Source organism: Convolutriloba macropyga, chromosome 6, assembly GCF_964194025.1.
Source record: "Convolutriloba macropyga chromosome 6, txConMacr16.3, whole genome shotgun sequence".
Taxonomy (NCBI): domain Eukaryota; kingdom Metazoa; phylum Xenacoelomorpha; order Acoela; family Convolutidae; genus Convolutriloba; species Convolutriloba macropyga.
This window is the reverse complement of record NC_134473.1, coordinates 1,632,415-1,654,928: the sequence shown is the minus strand read 5'-3', so window position 1 is coordinate 1,654,928 and position 22,514 is coordinate 1,632,415.

Sequence of the window (22,514 nt, the reverse complement as noted above, 5' to 3'; positions counted from 1 at the left end):
TTATCTTTATCTTTATCTTTATCTTTATCTTTATCTTTATCTTTATCTTTATCTTAAGCTTTATCTTTATCTTTATCTTTATCTTTATCTTTATCTTTGTCTTTATCGTTATCTTTATCTTTATCTTTATCGTTTTCTTTATCTTTCTCTTTATCTTTATCTTTATCTTTATCCATATATTTATCTTTATCTTTATCTTTATTTTCAAATTTTCTTTAGCTTTATCTTTATCTTGATCTTTATCTTTATATTTTTCTTTAACTTTATCCCGATCTTTGTCTGTATGTTTATCTTTATCTTTATCGTCATCTTTATCTGCAACTTTATTTTTAGCTTTATCTTTACCGTTATCTTTATCTTCATCTTTATCTTTCTTTTTATCTTTATCTTTATTTTTATCTTTATCTTTATCTTTATTTTATCTTTATCTTTATCTTTATCTTTATCTTTATCTTTATCTTTATCTTTATCTCTATCTTTTTCTTTATCTTTATCTTTATTTGTACCTTTATCTTTATCTTTATCTTTATCATTATCTTTCACTTTATCTTTATCTTTATCTTTATCTTTATCTTTATCTTTATCTTTATCTTTATCTTTATCTTTATCTTTATCTTTATCTTTATCTTTATCTTTATCTTTATCTTTATCTTTATCTTTATCTTTATCTTTATCTTTATCTTTATCTTTATCTTTATCTTTATCTTTATCTTTGTCTTTATCTTTATCTTTATCTTTAGCTTTATCTTCTTCTCTATCTTTATCTTTATCTTTATCTTCATCTTTATCTGCAACTTTATCTTTATCTTTATCTTTATCTTTATCTTTGTCTTTATCTTTATCTTGATCTTTATCTTTCTCTTTATCTTTATCTTTATCTTTATCTTTATCTTTATCTTTATTCTTATCTCTATCTTTATCTTTATCTTTATCTTTATCGTTGACTCTATCTTTTTCTTTATCTTTATCTTTATTTGTACCTTTATCTTTATCTTTATCTTTATCATTATCTTTAACTTTATCTTTATCTTTATCTTTATCTTTATCTTTATCTTTATCTTTATCTTTATCTTTATCTTTATCTTTATCTTTATCTTTATCTTTATCTTTATCTTTATCTTTATCTTTATTATAGCTTTATCTTCTTCTCTATCTTTATCTTTATCTTTACCTTTATCTTTATCTTTATCTTTATCTTTATCTTTATCTTTATCTTTATCTTTATCTTTACCTTTATCTTTATCTTTATCTTTATCTTTATCTTTATCTTTATCTTTATCTTTATCTTTATCTTTATCTTTATCTTTATCTTTATCTTTATCTTTATCTTTATCTTTATCTTTATCTTTGTCTTTATCGTTATCTTTATCTTTACCTTTATCGTTTTCTTTATCTTTCTCTTTATCTTTATCTTTATCTTTATCTATATATTTATCTTTATCTTTATCTTTATTTTCAAATTTTCTTTAGCTTTATCTTTATCTTGATCTTTATCTTTATCTTCATCCTTATCGTTATCTCTATCTTTATCTTTATCTTTTTCTTTATATTTTTCTTTAACTTTATCCCGATCTTTGTCTGTATGTTTATCTTTATCTTTATCGTCATCTTTATCTGCAACTTTATTTTTAGCTTTATCTTTACCGTTATCTTTATCTTCATCTTTATCTTTCTTTTTATCTTTATCTTTATTTTTATCTTTATCTTTATCTTTATCTTTATCTTTATCTTTATCTTTATCTTTATCTTTATCTTTATCTTTATCTTTATCTTTATCTTTATCTTTATCTTTATCTTTATCTTTATCTTTATCTTTATCTTTATCTTTATCTTTATCTTTATCTTTATCTTTATCTTTATCTTTATCTTTATCTTTATCTTTATCTTTATCTTTATCTTTATCTTTATCTTTATCTTTATCTTTATCTTTATCTTTATCTTTATCTTTATCTTTATCTTTATCTTTATTCTTATCTCTATCTTTATCTTTATCTTTATGTTTATCTTTATCGTTATCTCTATCTTTATCTTTATCTTTATCTTTATCTTTATCTTTATCTTTATCTTTATCTTTATCTTTATCTTTATCTTTATCTTTATTTGTACCTTTATCTTTATCTTTATCTTTATCCTTATCTTTATCTTTATCTTTAACTTTATCTTTATCTTTATCTTTATCTTTATCTTTATCTTTATCTTTATCTTTATCTTTATCTTTATCTTTATCTTTATCTTTATCTTTATCTTTATCTTTGTCTCTATCTTTATCTTTATCTTTATCTTTATCTTTATCTTTATCTTTATCTTTATCTTTATCTTTATCTTTATCTTTATCTTTATCTTTATCTTTATCTTTATCTTTATCTTTATCTTTATCTTTATCTTTATCTTTATCTTTATCTTTATCTTTATCTTTATCTTCATCTTTATCTTTATCTTTATCTTTATCTTTATCTTTATCTTTATCTTTATCTTTATCTTTATCTTTATCTTTATCTTTATCTTTATCTTTATCTTTATCTTTATCTTTATATTTATCTTTATCTTTATCTTTGTCTTTATCTTTATCTTTATCTTTATCTTTATCTTTATCTTTATCTTTATCTTTATCTTTATCTTTATCTTTATATTTATCTTTATCTTTATCTTTATCTTTATCTTTATCTTTATCTTTATCTTTATCTTTATCTTTATCTTTATCTTTATGTTTATCTTTATCGTTATCTCTATCTTTATCTTTATCTTTATCTTTATCTTTATCTTTATCTTTATCTTTATCTTTATTTGTACCTTTATCTTTATCTTTATCTTTATCCTTATCTTTATCTTTATCTTTATCTTTAACTTTATCTTTATCTTTATCTTTATCTTTATCTTTATCTTTATCTCTATCTTTATCTTTATCTTTATCTTTATCTTTATCTTTATCTTTATCTTTATCTTTATCTTTATCTTTATCTTTATCTTTATTTTTATCTTTATCTTTATCTTTATCTTTATCTTTATCTTTATCTTTATCTTTATCTTTATCTTTATCTTTATCTTTATCTTTATCTTTATCTTTATCTTTATCTTTATCTTTATCTTTATCTTTATCTTTATCTTTATCTTTATCTTTATCTTTATCTTTATCTTTATCTTTATCTTTATCTTTATCTTTATCTTTATCTTTATCTTTATCTTTATCTTTATCTTTATCTTTATCTTTATCTTTATCTTTATCTTTATCTTTATCTTTATCTTTATATTTATCTTTATCTTTATATTTATCTTTATCTTTATCTTTATCTTCATCTTTATCTTTATCTTTATCTTTATCTTTATCTTTATCTTTATCTTTATCTTTATCTTTATCTTTATCTTTATCTTTATCTTTATCTTTATCTTTATCTTTATCTTTATCTTTATCTTTATATTTATCTTTATCTTTATCTTTATCTTTATCTTTATCTTTATCTTTATCTTTATCTTTATCTTTATCTTTATCTTTATCTTTATCTTTATCTTTATCTTTATCTTTATCTTTATCTTTATCTTTATCTTTATCTTTATCTTTATCTTTATCTTTATCTTTATCTTTATCTTTATCTTTATCTTTATCTTTATCTTTATCTTTATCTTTATCTTTATCTTTATCTTTATCTTTATCTTTATATTTATCTTTATCTTTATCTTTATCTTTATCTTTATCTTTATCTTCATCTTTATCTTTATCTTTATCTTTATCTTTATCTTTATCTTTATCTTTATCTTTATCTTTATCTTTATCTTTATCTTTATCTTTATCTTTATCTTTATCTTTATCTTTATCTTTATCTTTATCTTTATCTTTATCTTTATCTTTATCTTTATCTTTATCTTTATCTTTATCTTTATCTTTGTCTTTATCTTTATCTTTATCTTTATCTTTATCTTTATCTTTATCTTTATCTTTGTCTTTATCTTTATCTTTATCTTTATCTTTATCTTTATCTTTATCTTTATCTTTATCTTTATCTTTATCTTTATCCTTATCTTTACCTTTATCTTTATCTTTATCTTTATCTTTATCTTTATCTTTATCTTTATCTTTATCTTTATCTTTATCTTTATCTTTATCTTTATCTTTATCTTTATCTTTATCTTTATCTTTATCTTTATCTTTATCTTTATCTTTATCTTTTTCATTATCTTAAATCTTTATCTTTATCTTTATCTTTATCTGTATCTTTATCTTTGTCTTTATCTTTATCTTTATCTTTATATTTATCTTTATCTTTATCTTTATCTTTATCTTTATCTTTATTTTTATCTTTATCTTTATCTTTATCTTTATCTTTATCTTTATCTTTATCTTTATCTTCATCTTTATCTTTATCTTTATCTTTATCTTCATCTTTATCTTTATCTTTCTCTTTATCTTTATCTTTATCTTTATCTATATATTTATCTTTATCTTTATCTTTATATTCAAATTATCTTTAGCTTTATCTTTATCTTGATCTTTATCTTTATCTTAATCCTTATCGTTATCTCTATCTTTATCTTTTTCTTTTTCTTTATATTTTTCTTTAACTTTATCCCGATCTTTGTCTTTATCTTTATCTTTATCTTTATCTTTATCTTTATCTTTATCTTTATCTTTATCTTTATCTTTATCTTTATCTTTATCTTTATCTTTATCTTTATCTTTATCTTTATCTTTATCTTTATCTTTATCTTTATCTTTTTCATTATCTTAAATCTTTATCTTTATCTTTATCTTTATCTGTATCTTTATCTTTGTCTTTATCTTTATCTTTATCTTTATATTTATCTTTATCTTTATCTTTATCTTTATCTTTATCTTTATTTTTATCTTTATCTTTATCTTTATCTTTATCTTTATCTTTATCTTTATCTTTATCTTCATCTTTATCTTTATCTTTATCTTTATCTTCATCTTTATCTTTATCTTTCTCTTTATCTTTATCTTTATCTTTATCTATATATTTATCTTTATCTTTATCTTTATATTCAAATTATCTTTAGCTTTATCTTTATCTTGATCTTTATCTTTATCTTAATCCTTATCGTTATCTCTATCTTTATCTTTTTCTTTTTCTTTATATTTTTCTTTAACTTTATCCCGATCTTTGTCTTTATCTTTATCTTTATCTTTATCTTTATCTTTATCTTTATCTTTATCTTTATCTTTATCTTTATCTTTATCTTTATCTTTATCTTTATCTTTATCTTTATCTTTATCTTTATCTTTATCTTTATCATAATCTTTATCTTTATCTTTATCTTTATCTTTATCTTTATCTTTATCTTTATCTTTATCTTTATCTTTATCTTTATCTTTATCTTTATCTTTATCTTTATCTTTATCTTTATCTTTATCTTTATCTTTATCTGTATCTTTATCTTTGTCTTTATCTTTATCTTTATCTTTATATTTATCTTTATCTTTATCTTTATCTTTATCTTTATCTTTATTTTTATCTTTATCTTTATCTTTATCTTTATCTTTATCTTTATCTTTATCTTTATCTTTATCTTTATCTTTATCTTTATCTTTATCTTTATCTTTATCTTTATCTTTATCTTTATCTTTATCTTTATCTTTATCTTTATCTTTATCTTTATCTTTATCTTTATCTTTATCTTTATCTTTATCTTTATCTTTATCTTTATCTTTATCTTTATCTTTATCTTTATCTTTATCTTTATCTTTATCTTTATCTGTATCTTTATCTTTGTCTTTATCTTTATCTTTATCTTTATATTTATCTTTATCTTTATCTTTATCTTTATCTTTATCTTTATTTTTATCTTTATCTTTATCTTTATCTTTATCTTTATCTTTATCTTTATCTTTATCTTTATCTTTATCTTTATCTTTATCTTTATCTTTATCTTCATCTTTATCTTTATCTTTCTCTTTATCTTTATCTTTATCTTTATCTATATATTTATCTTTATCTTTATCTTTATATTCAAATTATCTTTAGCTTTATCTTTATCTTGATCTTTATCTTTATCTTAATCCTTATCGTTATCTCTATCTTTATCTTTTTCTTTTTCTTTATATTTTTCTTTAACTTTATCCCGATCTTTGTCTTTATCTTTATCTTTATCTTTATCTTTATCTTTATCTTTATCTTTATCTTTATCTTTATCTTTATCTTTATCTTTATCTTTATCTTTATCTTTATCTTTATCTTTATCTTTATCTTTATCTTTATCTTTATCTTTATCTTTATCTTTATCTTTATCTTTATCTTTAACTTTATCTTTATCTTTATCTTTATATTTATTTTTATCTTTATCTTTATCTTTATCTTTATCTTTATCTTTATCTTTATCTTTATCTTTATCTTTATCTTTATCTTTATCTTTATCTTTATCTTTATCTTTATCTTTATCTTTATCTTTATCTTTATCTTTATCTTTATCTTTATCTTTATCTTTATCTTTATCTTTATCTTTATCTTTATCTTTATCTTTATCTTTATCTTTATCTTTATCTTTATCTTTATCTTTATCTTTATCTTTATCTTTATCTTTATCTTTATCTTTATCTTTGTCTTTATCTTTATCTTTATCTTTATCTTTATCTTTATCTTTATCTTTATCTTTGTCTTTATCTTTATCTTTATCGTTATCTTTATCTTTATCTTTATCTTTATCTTTATCTTTATCTTTATCTTTATCTTTATCTTTATCTTTATCTTTATCTTTATCTTTATCTTTATCTTTATCTTTATCTTTATCTTTATCTTTATCTTTATCTTTATCTTTATCTTTATCTTTATCTTTATCTTTATCTTTATCTTTATCTTTATCTTTATCTTTATCTTTATCTTTATCTTTATCTTTATCTTTATCTTTATCTTTATCTTTATCTTTATCTTTATCTTTATCTTTATCTTTATCTTTATCTTTATCTTTATCTTTATCTTTTTCTTTATCTTTATCTTTATCTTTATCTTCATCTTTATCTTTATCTTTATCTTTATCTTAATCTTTATCTTTATCTTTATCTTTATCTTTATCTTTATCTTTATCTTTATCTTTATCCTTATCTTTATCTTTATCTTTATCTTTATCTTTATCTTTATCTTTATCTTTATCTTTATCTTTATCTTTATCTTTATCTTTATCTTTATCTTTATCTTTATCTTTATCTTTTTCATTATATTAAATCTTTATCTTTATCTTTATCTTTATCTGTATCTTTATCTTTGTCTTTATCTTTATCTTTATCTTTATATTTATCTTTATCTTTATCTTTATCTTTATCTTTATCTTTATCTTTATCTTTATTTTTATCTTTATCTTTATCTTTATCTTTATCTTTATCTTTATCTTTATCTTTATCTTTATCTTTATCTTTATCTTTATCTTTATCTTTATCTTTATCTTTATCTTCATTTTATCTTTATCTTTCTCTTTATCTTTATCTTTATCTTTATCTTTATCTATATATTTATCTTTATCTATATCTTTATATTCAAATTATCTTTAGCTTTATCTTTATCTTGATCTTGATCTTTATCTTAATCCTTATCGTTATCTCTATCTTTATCTTTTTCTTTTTCTTTATATGTTTCTTTAACTTTATCCCGATCTTTGTCTTTATCTTTATCTTTATCTTTATCTTTATCTTTATCTTTATCTTTATCTTTATCTTTATCTTTATCTTTATCTTTATCTTTATCTTTATCTTTATCTTTATCTTTATCTTTATCTTTATCTTTATCTTTATCTTTATCTTTATCTTTATCTTTATCTTTATCTTTATCTTTATCTTTATCTTTATCTTTATCTTTATCTTTATCTTTATCTTTATCTTTATCTTTATCTTTATCTTTATCTTTATCTTTATCTTTATCTTTATCTTTTTCTTTATCTTTATCTTTATCTTTATCTTCATCTTTATCTTTATCTTTATCTTTATCTTAATCTTTATCTTTATCTTTATCTTTATCTTTATCTTTATCTTTATCTTTATCTTTATCTTTATCTTTATCTTTATCTTTATCTTTATCTTTATCTTTATCTTTATCTTTATCTTTGTCTTTATCTTTATCTTTATCTTTATCTTTATCTTTTTCATTATCTTAAATCTTTATCTTTATCTTTATCTTTATCTGTATCTTTATCTTTGTCTTTATCTTTATCTTTATCTTTATATTTATCTTTATCTTTATCTTTATCTTTATCTTTATCTTTATCTTTATTTTTATCTTTATCTTTATCTTTATCTTTATCTTTATCTTTATCTTTATCTTTATCTTTATCTTTATCTTTATCTTTATCTTTATCTTCATCTTTATCTTTATCTTTCTCTTTATCTTTATCTTTATCTTTATCTATATATTTATCTTTATCTATATCTTTATATTCAAATTATCTTTAGCTTTATCTTTATCTTGATCTTGATCTTTATCTTAATCCTTATCGTTATCTCTATCTTTATCTTTTTCTTTTTCTTTATATGTTTCTTTAACTTTATCCCGATCTTTGTCTTTATCTTTATCTTTATCTTTATCTTTATCTTTATCTTTATCTTTATCTTTATCTTTATCTTTATCTTTATCTTTATCTTTATCTTTATCTTTATCTTTATCTTTATCTTTATCTTTATCTTTATTTTTATCTTTATCTTTATCTTTATCTTTATCTTTATCTTTATCTTTATCTTTATCTTTATCTTTATCTTTATCTTTATCTTTATCTTTATCTTTATCTTTATCTTTATCTTTATCTTTATCTTTATCTTTATCTTTATCTTTATCTTTATCTTTATCTTTATCTTTATCTTTATCTTTATCTTTATCTTTATCTTTATCTTTATCTTTATCTTTATCTTTATCTTTATCTTTATCTTTGTCTTTATCTTTATCTTTATCTTTATCTTTATCTTTATCTTTATCTTTTTCTTTATCTTTATCTTTATCTTTATCTTTATCTTTATCTTTATCTTTATTTTTATCTTTATCTTTATCTTTATCTTTATCTTTATCTTTATCTTTATCTTTATCTTTATCTTTATCTTTATCTTTATCTTTATCTTTATCTTTATCTTTATCTTTATCTTTATCTTTATCTTTATCTTTATCTTTATCTTTATCTTTATCTTTATCTTTATCTTTATCTTTATCTTTATCTTTATCTTTATCTTCATCTTTATCTTTATCTTTATCTTTATCTTTATCTTTATCTTTATCTTTATCTTTATCTTTATCTTCATCTTTATCTTTATCTTTCTCTTTATCTTTATCTTTATCTATATCTTTATATTCAAATTATCTTTAGCTTTATCTTTATCTTGATCTTGATCTTTATCTTAATCCTTATCGTTATCTCTATCTTTATCTTTTTCTTTTTCTTTATATGTTTCTTTAACTTTATCCCGATCTTTGTCTTTATCTTTATCTTTATCTTTATCTTTATCTTTATCTTTATCTTTATCTTTATCTTTATCTTTATCTTTATCTTTATGTTTATCTTTATCTTTATCTTTTTCATTATCTTAAATCTTTATCTTTATCTTTATCTTTATCTGTATCTTTATCTTTGTCTTTATCTTTATCTTTATCTTTATATTTATCTTTATCTTTATCTTTATCTTTATCTTTATCTTTATCTTTATTTTTATCTTTATCTTTATCTTTATCTTTATCTTTATCTTTATCTTTATCTTTATCTTTATCTTTATCTTTATCTTTATCTTTATCTTTATCTTTATCTTTATCTTTATCTTTATCTTTATCTTTATCTTCATCTTTATCTTTATCTTTCTCTTTATCTTTATCTTTATCTTTATCTATATATTTATCTTTATCTATATCTTTATATTCAAATTATCTTTAGCTTTATCTTTATCTTGATCTTGATCTTTATCTTAATCCTTATCGTTATCTCTATCTTTATCTTTTTCTTTTTCTTTATATGTTTCTTTAACTTTATCCCGATCTTTGTCTTTATCTTTATCTTTATCTTTATCTTTATCTTTATCTTTATCTTTATCTTTATCTTTATCTTTATCTTTATCTTTATCTTTATCTTTATCTTTATCTTTATCTTTATCTTTATCTTTATCTTTATCTTTATCTTTATCTTTATCTTTATCTTTATCTTTATCTTTATCTTTATCTTTATCTTTATCTTTATCTTTATCTTTATCTTTATCTTTATCTTTATCTTTATCTTTATCTTTATCTTTATCTTTATCTTTATCTTTATCTTTATCTTTATCTTTATCTTTATCTTTATCTTTATCTTTATCTTTATCTTTATCTTTATCTTTATCTTTATCTTTATCTTTATCTTTATCTTTATCTTTATCTTTATCTTTATCTTTATCTTTATCTTTGTCTTTATCTTTATCTTTATCTTTATCTTTATCTTTATCTTTATCTTCGTCTTTATCTTTATCTTTATCTTTATCTTTATCTTTATCTTTATCTTTATCTTTATCTTTATCTTTATCTTTATCTTTATCTTTATCTTTTTCTTTATCTTTATCTTTATCTTTATCTTTATCTTTATCTTTATCTTTATCTTTATCTTCATCTTTATCTTTATCTTTATCTTTATCTTTATCTTTATCTTTATCTTTATCTTTATCTTTATCTTTATCTTTATCGTTGTCTTTATCTTTATCTTTATCTTTATCTTTATCTTTATCTTTATCTTTATCTTTATCTTCATCTTTATCTTTATCTTTATCTTTATCTTTATCTTTATCTTTATCTTTATCTTTATCTTTATCTTTATCTTTATCTTATTCTTTATCTTTATCTTTATCTTTATCTTTATCTTTATCTTTATCTTTATCTTTATCTGTATCTTTATCTTTATCTTTGTCTTTATCTTTATCTTTATCTTTATATTTATCTTTATCTTTATCTTTATCTTTATCTTTATCTTTATCTTTATCTTTATTTTTATCTTTATCTTTATCTTTATCTTTATCTTTATCTTTATCTTTATCTTTATCTTTATCTTTATCTTCATCTTTATCTTTATCTTTCTCTTTATCTTTATCTTTATCTTTATCTTTATCTATATATTTATCTTTATCTTTATCTTTATATTCAAATTATCTTTAGCTTTATCTTTATCTTGATCTTTATCTTTATCTTAATCCTTATCGTTATCTCTATCTTTATCTTTTTCTTTTTCTTTATATTTTTCTATAACTTTATCCCGATCTTTGTCTTTATGTTTATCTTTATCTTTATCTTCATCTTTATCTGCAACTTTATCTTTAGCTTTATCTTTACCGTTATCTTTATCTTCATCTTTATCTTTATTTTTATCTTTATCTTTATTTTTATCTTTATCTTTATCTTTATCTTTATCTTTATCTTTATCTTTATCTTTATCTTTATCTTTATCTTTATCTTTATCTTTATCTTTATCTTTATCTTTATCTTTATCTTTATCTTTATCTTTATCTTTATCTTTATCTTTATCTTTATCTTTATCTTTATCTTTATCTTTATCTTTATCTTTATCTTTATCTTTATCTTTATCTTTATCTTTATCTTTATCTTTATCTTTATCTTTATCTTTATCTTTATCTTTATCTTTATCTTTATCTTTATCTTTATCTTTATCTTTATCTTTATCTTTATCTTTATCTTTATCTTTATCTTTATCTTTATCTTTATCTTTATCTTTATCTTTATCTTTATCTTTATTCTTATCTCTATCTTTATCTTCATCTTTATGTTTATCTTCATCGTTATCTCTATCTTTATCTTTATCTTTATCTTTATCCTTATCTTTATCTTTATCTTTAACTTTATCTTTAACTTTATCTTTATCTTTATCTTTATCTTTATCTTTATCTTTATCTTTATCTTTATCTTTATCTTTATCTTTATCTTTATCTTAATCTTTATCTTTATCTTTATCTTTATCTTTATCTTTATCTTTATCTTTATCTTTATCTTTATCTTTATCTTTATCTTTATCGTTATCTTTATCTTTATCTTTATCTTTATCTTTATCTTTATCTTTATCTTTATCTTTTTCTTTATCTTAAATCTTAATCTTAATCTTTATCTTTATCTGTATCTTTATCTTTATCTTTAACTTATTTTGTACCTTTATCTTTATCTTTATCTTTATCCTTATCTTTATCTTTATCTTTAACTTTATCTTTAACTTTATCTTTATCTTTAACTTTATCTTTAACTTTATCTTTATCTTTATCTTTATCTTTATCTTTATCTTTATCTTTATCTTTATCTTTATCTTTATCTTTATCTTTATCTTTATCTTTATCTTTATCTTTATCTTTATCTTTATCTTTATCTTTATCTTTATCTTTATCTTTATCTTTATCTTTATCTTTATCTTTATCTTTATCTTTATCTTTATCTTTATCTTTATCTTTATCTTTATCTTTATCTTTATCTTTATCTTTATCTTTATCTTTATCTTTATCTTTATCTTTATCTTTATCTTTATCTTTATCTTTATCTTTATCTTTATCTTTGTCTTTATCTTTATCTTTATCTTTGTCTTTATCTTTATCTTTATCTTTATCTTTATCTTTATCTTTATCTTTATCTTTATCTTTATCTTTATCTTTATCTTTATCTTTATCTTTATCTTTATCGTTATCTTTATCTTTATCTTTTTCTTTATCTTAAATCTTAATCTTAATCTTTATCTTTATCTGTATCTTTATCTCTATCTTTATTTTTATCTTTATATTTATCTTTATCATATCTTTATCTTTATCTTTATCTTTATCTTTATCTTTATGTTTATCTTTATCTTCATCTTTTTCTTTATCTTTAGCTTTATCTTTATCTTTATCTTCATCTTCATCTTTATCTTTATCTTCATCTTTATCTTTTTCTCTATCTTAAATATTTATCTTCATCTTTATCTTTATCATTATCTTCAACTTTATCTTTAGCTTTATCTTTATCTTTATCTTTATCTTCATCTGTATCTTTATCTCTTTCATTATCTTTATCTTTATCTTTATCTTTATCTTTATCTTTATCTTTATCTTTATCTTTATCTTTATCTTTATCTTTATCTTTATCTTTATCTTTATCTTTATCTTTATCTTTATCTTTATCTTTATCTTTATCTTTATCTTTATCTTCGTCTTTATCTTTATCTTTATCTTTGTCTTTATCTTTATCTTTATCTTTATCTTTATCTTTATCTTTATCTTTATCTTTATCTTTATCTTTATCTTTATCTTTATCTTTATCTTTATCTTTATCTTTATCGTTATCTTTATCTTTATCTTTTTCTTTATCTTAAATCTTAATCTTAATCTTTATCTTTATCTGTATCTTTATCTCTATCTTTATTTTATCTTTATATTTATCTTTATCATATCTTTATCTTTATCTTTATCTTTATCTTTATCTTTATGTTTATCTTTATCTTCATCTTTTTCTTTATCTTTAGCTTTATCTTTATCTTTATCTTCATCTTCATCTTTATCTTTATCTTCATCTTTATCTTTTTCTCTATCTTAAATATTTATCTTCATCTTTATCTTTATCATTATCTTCAACTTTATCTTTAGCTTTATCTTTATCTTTATCTTTATCTTCATCTGTATCTTTATCTCTTTCATTATCTTTATCTTTATCTTTATCTTTAACATTATCCCGATATTTGTCTTTATATTTATCTTCATCTTTAGCTTTATATGTATGCTTATCTTTCTCTTTATCATTATCTGCAACTTTATCTTAAGCTTTATCTTTTCCTTTATCTTTAACTTCATCTTTATCTTTATCTCTATCTTTATCTTTATCTTTATCTTTATCTTTATCTTTATCTTTATCTTTATCTTTATCTTTATCTTTATCTTTATCTTTTTTCTATCTTTATCTGCATCTTTATGTTTATCTTTTATCTGTATCTTTATTTTTATCTTTATCTTTATCTTTTATCTTTATCTTTATCGTTATCTTCATCTTTATCTTTATCTTTATCTTTATCTTTTTCTTTATCTTAAATCTTTATCTTTAACTTTATTTTTATCTTTATCTTTATCTGTATCTTTATCTTTATCTTTATCTTTATTTTCATCTTTATATTTATCTTTATCTTTATCTTTATCTTAATCTTTATCTTTATCTTTATCTTTATCTTTATCTTTATCTTTATCTTTATCTTTATCTTTATCTTTATCTTAATCTTTATCTTTATCTTTATCTTTATCTTTATCTTTATCTTTATCTTTATCTTTATCTTTATCTTTATCTTTATCTTTATCTTTATCTTTATCTTTATCTTTATCTTTATCTTTATCTTTTATCTTTATCTTTATCTTTATCTTTATCTTTATCTTTATCTTTATCTTTATCTTTATCTTTATCTTTATCTTTATCTTTATCTTTATCTTTATCTTTATCTTTATCTTCGTTTTTATCTTTATCTTTATCTTTATCTTTATCTTTATATTTATCTTTCTCTTTATCTTTATCTTTATCTTTATCTTGATCTTTATCTTTATATTTATCTTTATCTTTTTTCTATCTTTATCTGCATCTTTATGTTTATCTTTTATCTGTATCTTTGTTTTTATCTTTATCTTTATCTTTTATCTTTATCTTTATCGTTATCTTCATCTTTATCTTTATCTTTATCTTTATCTTTATCTTTATCTTTATCTTTATATTTTTCTATCTTTATCTGCATCTTTATGTTTATCTTTTATCTGTATCTTTATTTTTATCTTTATCTTTATCTATTATCTTTATCTTTATCGTTATCTTCATCTTTATCTTTATCTTTATCTTTATCTTTTTCTTTATCTTAAATCTTTATCTTTAACTTTATCTTTATCTTTATCTTTATCTGTATCTTTATCTTTATCTTTATCTTTATTTTTATCTTTATATTTATCTTTATCTTTATCTTTATCTTAATCCTTATCTTTATCTTTATCTTTATCTTTATCTTTATCTTTATCTTTATCTTTATCTTTATCTTTATCTTTATCTTTATCTTTATCTTTATCTTTATCTTTATCTTTATCTTTATCTTTATCTTTATCTTTATCTTTATCTTTATCTTTATCTTTATCTTTATCTTTATCTTTATCTTTATCTTTTTCTTTATCTTTATCTTTATCTTTATCTTTATCTTTATCTTTATCTTTATCTTTATCTTTATCTTTATTTTTATCTTTATCTTTATCTTTATCTTTATCTTCGTTTTTATCTTTATCTTTATCTTTATCTTTATATTTATCTTTCTCTTTATCTTTATCTTTAGCTTTATCTTTATCTTGATCTTTATCTTTATATTTATCTTCATCTTTATCTTTATCTTTATCTTTATCTTTATCTTTATCTTAATCTTTATCTTTATCTTTATCTTTATCTTTATCTTTATCTTTATCTTTATCTTTATCTTCATCTTTATCTTTATCTTTATCTTTTTTCTGTCTTTATCTGCATCTTTATGTTTATCTTTTATCTGTATCTTTATTTTTATCTTTATCTTTATCTTTTATCTTTATCTTTATCGTTATCTTCATCTTTATCTTTATCTTTATCTTTATCTTTTTCTTTATCTTAAATCTTTATCTTTAACTTTATCTTTATCTTTATCTTTATCTGTATCTTTATCTTTATCTTTATCTTTATTTTTATCTTTATATTTATCTTTATCTTTATCTTTATCTTTATCTTTATCTTTATCTTTATCTTTTTTCTATCTTTATCTGCATCTTTATGTTTATCTTTTATCTGTATCTTTATTTTTATCTTTATCTTTATCTTTTATCTTTATCTTTATCGTTATCTTCATCTCTATCTTTATCTTTATCTTTATCTTTTTCTTTATCTTAAATCTTTATCTTTAACTTTATCTTTATCTTTATCTTTATCTGTATCTTTATCTTTATCTTTATCTTTATTTTTATCTTTATATTTATCTTTATCTTTATCTTTATTTTTATCTTTATCTTTATCTTTATCTTTTTTCTATCTTTATCTGCATCTTTATGTTTATCTTTTATCTGTATCTTTATTTTTATCTTTATCTTTATCTTTATCTTTATCTTTATCTTTATCTTTATCTTTATCTTTATCTTTATCTTTATCTTTATCTTTTTTCTGTCTTTATCTGCATCTTTATGTTTATCTTTTATCTGTATCTTTATTTTTATCTTTATCTTTATCTTTTATCTTTATCTTTATCGTTATCTTCATCTTTATCTTTATCTTTATCTTTATCTTTTTCTTTATCTTAAATCTTTATCTTTATCTTTATCTTAATCTTTATCTTTATCTTTATCTTTATCTTTATCTTTATCTTTATCTTTATCTTTATCTTTATCTTTATCTTTATCTTTATCTTTATCTTTATCTTTATCTTTATCTTTATCTTTATCTTTATCTTTATCTTTATCTTTATCTTTATCTTTATCTTTATCTTTTTCTTTATCTTTATCTTTATCTTTATCTTTATCTTTATCTTTATCTTTATTTTTATCTTTATCTTTATCTTTATCTTTATCTTCGTTTTTATCTTTATCTTTATCTTTATCTTTATCTTTATATTTATCTTTCTCTTTATCTTTATCTTTATCTTTATCTTTATCTTGATCTTTATCTTTATATTTATCTTCATCTTTATCTTTATCTTTATCTTTATCTTTATCTTTATCTTAATCTTTATCTTTATCTTTATCTTTATCTTTATCTTTATCTTTATCTTTATCTTTATCTTTTTTCTGTCTTTATCTGCATCTTTATGTTTATCTTTTATCTGTATCTTTATTTTTATCTTTATCTTTATCTTTTATCTTTATCTTTATCGTTATCTTCATCTTTATCTTTATCTTTATCTTTATCTTTTTCTTTATCTTAAATCTTTATCTTTAACTTTATCTTTATCTTTATCTTTATCTGTATCTTTATCTTTATCTTTATCTTTATTTTTATCTTTATATTTATCTTTATCTTTATCTTTATCTTTATCTTTATCTTTTTTCTATCTTTATCTGCATCTTTATGTTTATCTTTTATCTGTATCTTTATTTTTATCTTTATCTTTATCTTTTATCTTTATCTTTATCGTTATCTTCATCTCTATCTTTATCTTTATCTTTTTCTTTATCTTAAATCTTTATCTTTAACTTTATCTTTATCTTTATCTTTATCTGTATCTTTATCTTTATCTTTATCTTTATTTTTATCTTTATATTTATCTTTATCTTTATCTTTATCTTAATCTTTATCTTTATCTTTATCTTTATCTTTATCTTTATCTTTATCTTTATCTTTATCTTTATCTTTATCTTTATCTTTATCTTTATCTTTATCTTTATCTTTATCTTTATCTTTATCTTTATCTTTATCTTTATCTTTATCTTTATCTTTATCTTTATCTTTATCTTTATCTTTATCTTTATCTTTATCTTTATCTTTATCTTTATCTTTATCTTTATCTTTATCTTTTTTCTGTCTTTATCTGCATCTTTATGTTTATCTTTTATCTGTATCTTTATTTTTATCTTTATCTTTATCTTTTATCTTTATCTTTATCGTTATCTTCATCTTTATCTTTATCTTTATCTTTATCTTTTTCTTTATCTTAAATCTTTATCTTTAACTTTATCTTTATCTTTATCTTTATCTGTATCTTTATCTTTATCTTTATCTTTATTTTTATCTTTATATTTATCTTTATCTTTATCTTTATCTTTATCTTTATCTTTATCTTTTTTCTATCTTTATCTGCATCTTTATGTTTATCTTTTATCTGTATCTTTATTTTTATCTTTATCTTTATCTTTTATCTTTATCTTTATCGTTATCTTCATCTCTATCTTTATCTTTATCTTTTTCTTTATCTTAAATCTTTATCTTTAACTTTATCTTTATCTTTATCTTTATCTGTATCTTTATCTTTATCTTTATCTTTATTTTTATCTTTATATTTATCTTTATCTTTATCTTTATCTTAATCTTTATCTTTATCTTTATCTTTATCTTTATCTTTATCTTTATCTTTATCTTTATCTTTATCTTTATCTTTATCTTTATCTTTATCTTTATCTTTATCTTTATCTTTATCTTTATCTTTATCTTTATCTTTATCTTTATCTTTATCTTTATCTTTATCTTTATCTTTATCTTTATCTTCGTTTTTATCTTTATCTTTATCTTTATCTTTATCTTTATCTTTATCTTTATCTTTATCTTTATCTTTATATTTATCTTTCTCTTTATCTTTATCTTTATCTTTATCTTTATCTTCTTCTTTATCTTTATATTTATCTTTATCTTTATCTTAATCTTTATCTTTATCTTAATCTTTATCTTTATCTTTATCTTTATCTTTATCTTTATCTTTATCTTTATCTTTATCTTTATCTTTATCTTTATCTTTATCTTTATCTTTATCTTTATCTTTATCTTTATCTTTATCTTTATCTTTATCTTTATCTTTATCTTTATCTTTATCTTTATCTTTATCTTTATCTTTATCTTTATCTTTATCTTTATCTTTATCTTTATCTTTATCTTTATCTTTATCTTTATCTTTATATTTATCTTCGTTTTTATCTTTATCTTTATCTTTATCTTTATCTTTATCTTTATCTTTATCTTTATCTTTATCTTTATATTTATCTTTCTCTTTATCCTTATCTTTATCTTTATCTTTATCTTGATCTTTATCTTTATATTTATCTTTATCTTTATCTTTCTCTTTATCTTTATCTTTATCTTTATCTTTATCTTTATCTTTATCTTTATCTTTATCTTTATCTTTATCTTTATCTTTATCTTTATCTTTATATTTATCTTTATCTTTATCTTTATCTTTATCTTTATCTTTATCTTTATCTTTATCTTTATCTTTATCTTTATCTTTATCTTTATCTTTATCTTTATCTTTATCTTCATCTTTATCTTTATCTTTATCTTTATCTATATCTTTATCTTTATCTTTATCTTTATCTTTATCTTCGTTTTTATCTTCATCTTTATCTTTATCTCTATCTTTATCTTTATCTTTATCTGTATCTTTATCTTTATCTTTATCTTTATCTTTATCTTTATCTTTATCTTTATCTTTATCTTTATATTTATCTTTATCTTCGTTTTTATCTTTATCTTTATCTTTTTCTTTATCTTTATCTTTATCTTTATCTTTATCTGTATCTTTATCTTTATCTTTATCTTTATCTTCATTTTTATCTTTATCTTTATCTTTATCTTTATCTTTATCTTTATCTTTATCTTCATTTTTATCTTTAAATTTATCTTCATCTTTATCTTTATCTTTATCTCTATCTTTATCTTTATATTTTTCTTTATCTTCGTTTTTATCTTTATCTTTATCTTTATCTTTATCTTTATCTTTATCTGTATCTTTATCTTTATCTTTATCTTTATCTTCATTTATATCTTTATCTTTATCTTTATCTTTATCTTTATCTTTATCTTTATCTTTATCTTTATCTTTATCTTTATCTTCATTTTTATCTTTATCTTAATCTTTATCTTTTTCTTTATCTTTATCTTTATCTTTATCTCTATATTTATCTTCATCTTTATCTTTATCTTTATTTCTATCTTTATCTTTATCTTTTTCTTTATCTTTTTGTTTAACTTTATCCCGATCTTTGTCTTTATGTTTATCTTTACCTTTATCTTTATCTTTATCTTTATCTTTATCTTTATCTTTATCTTCATCTTTATCTTTATCTTTATCTTTATTTTTATCTTTATCTTTATCTTTATCTTTATCTTCGTTTTTATCTTCATCTTTATCTTTATCTCTATCTTTATCTTTATCTTTATCTGTATCTTTATCTTTATCTTTATCTTTATCTTTATCTTTATCTTTATCTTTATCTTTATCTTTATCTTTATCTTTATCTTTATCTTTATCTTCATCTTTATCTTTATCTTTATCTTTATCTTTATCTTCGTTTTTATCTTCATCTTTATCTTTATCTCTATCTTTATCTTTATCTTTATATTTTTCTTTATCTTCGTTTTTATCTTTATCTTTATCTTTATCTTTATCTTTATCTTTATCTTTATCTTTATCTTTATCTTTATATTTATCTTTCTCTTTATCCTTATCTTTATCTTTATCTTTATCTTGATCTTTATCTTTATATTTATCTTTATCTTTCTCTTTATCTTTATCTTTATCTTTATCTTTATCTTTATCTTTATCTTTATCTTTATCTTTATCTTTATCTTTATCTTTATCTTTATCTTTATCTTTATCTTTATCTTTATCTTTATCTTTATCTTTATATTTATCTTTATCTTTATCTTTATCTTTATCTTTATCTTTATCTTTATCTTTATCTTTATCTTTATCTTTATCTTTATCTTTATCTTTATCTTTATCTTTATCTTCATCTTTATCTTTATCTTTATCTTTATCTATATCTTTATCTTTATCTTTATCTTTATCTTTATCTTTATCTTTATCTGTATCTTTATCTTTATCTTTATCTTTATCTTCATTTATATCTTTATCTTTATCTTTATCTTTATCTTTATCTTTATCTTTATCTTTATCTTTATCTTTATCTTTATCTTCATTTTTATCTTTATCTTAATCTTTATCTTTTTCTTTATCTTTATCTTTATCTTTATCTCTATATTTATCTTCATCTTTATCTTTATCTTTATTTCTATCTTTATCTTTATCTTTTTCTTTATCTTTTTGTTTAACTTTATCCCGATCTTTGTCTTTATGTTTATCTTTACCTTTATCTTTATCTTTATCTTTATCTTTATCTTTATCTTTATCTTCATCTTTATCTTTATCTTTATCTTTATTTTTATCTTTATCTTTATCTTTATCTTTATCTTCGTTTTTATCTTCATCTTTATCTTTATCTCTATCTTTATCTTTATCTTTATCTGTATCTTTATCTTTATCTTTATCTTTATCTTTATCTTTATCTTTATCTTTATCTTTATCTTTATCTTTATCTTTATCTTTATCTTCATCTTTATCTTTATCTTTATCTTTATCTTTATCTTCGTTTTTATCTTCATCTTTATCTTTATCTCTATCTTTATCTTTATCTTTATATTTTTCTTTATCTTCGTTTTTATCTTTATCTTTATCTTTATCTTTATCTTTATCTTTATCTTTATCTTTATCTTTATCTTTATCTTTATATTTATCTTTCTCTTTATCCTTATCTTTATCTTTATCTTTATCTTGATCTTTATCTTTATATTTATCTTTATCTTTCTCTTTATCTTTATCTTTATCTTTATCTTTATCTTTATCTTTATCTTTATCTTTATCTTTATCTTTATCTTTATCTTTATCTTTATCTTTATCTTTATCTTTATATTTATCTTTATCTTTATCTTTATCTTTATCTTTATCTTTATCTTTATCTTTATCTTTATCTTTATCTTTATCTTTATCTTTATCTTTATCTTTATCTTTATCTTTATCTTCATCTTTATCTTTATCTTTATCTTTATCTATATCTTTATCTTTATCTTTATCTTTATCTTTATCTTCGTTTTTATCTTCATCTTTATCTTTATCTCTATCTTTATCTTTATCTTTATCTGTATCTTTATCTTTATCTTTATCTTTATCTTTATCTTTATCTTTATCTTTATCTTTATCTTTATATTTATCTTTATCTTCGTTTTTATCTTTATCTTTATCTTTTTCTTTATCTTTATCTTTATCTTTATCTTTATCTGTATCTTTATCTTTATCTTTATCTTTATCTTCATTTTTATCTTTATCTTTATCTTTATCTTTATCTTTATCTTTATCTTTATCTTCATTTTTATCTTTAAATTTATCTTCATCTTTATCCTTATCTTTATCTCTATCTTTATCTTTATATTTTTCTTTATCTTCGTTTTTATCTTTATCTTTATCTTTATCTTTATCTTTATCTTTATCTGTATCTTTATCTTTATCTTTATCTTCATTTATATCTTTATCTTTATCTTTATCTTTATCTTTATCTTTATCTTTATCTTTATCTTTATCTTTATCTTTATCTTCATTTTTATCTTTATCTTAATCTTTATCTTTTTCTTTATCTTTATCTTTATCTTTATCTCTATATTTATCTTCATCTTTATCTTTATCTTTATTTCTATCTTTATCTTTATCTTTATCTTTATTTTTATCTTTATCTTTATCTTCGTTTTTATCTTCATCTTTATCTTTATCTCTATCTTTATCTTTATCTTTATCTGTATCTGTATCTTTATCTTTATCTTTATCTTTATCTTTATCTTTATCTTTATCTTCGTTTTTATCTTTATCTTTATCTTTTTCTTTATCTTTATCTTTATCTTTATCTGTATCTTTATCTTTATCTTTATCTTTATCTTCATTTTTATCTGTATCTTTATCTTTATCTTTATCTTTATCTTTATCTTTATCTTTATCTTTATCTTTATCTTTATCTTTATCTTTATCTTCGTTTTTATCTTTATCTTTATCTTTATCTTTTTCTTTATCTTTATTTTTATCTTTATCTTTATCTTTATCTTTATCTTCGTTTTTATCTT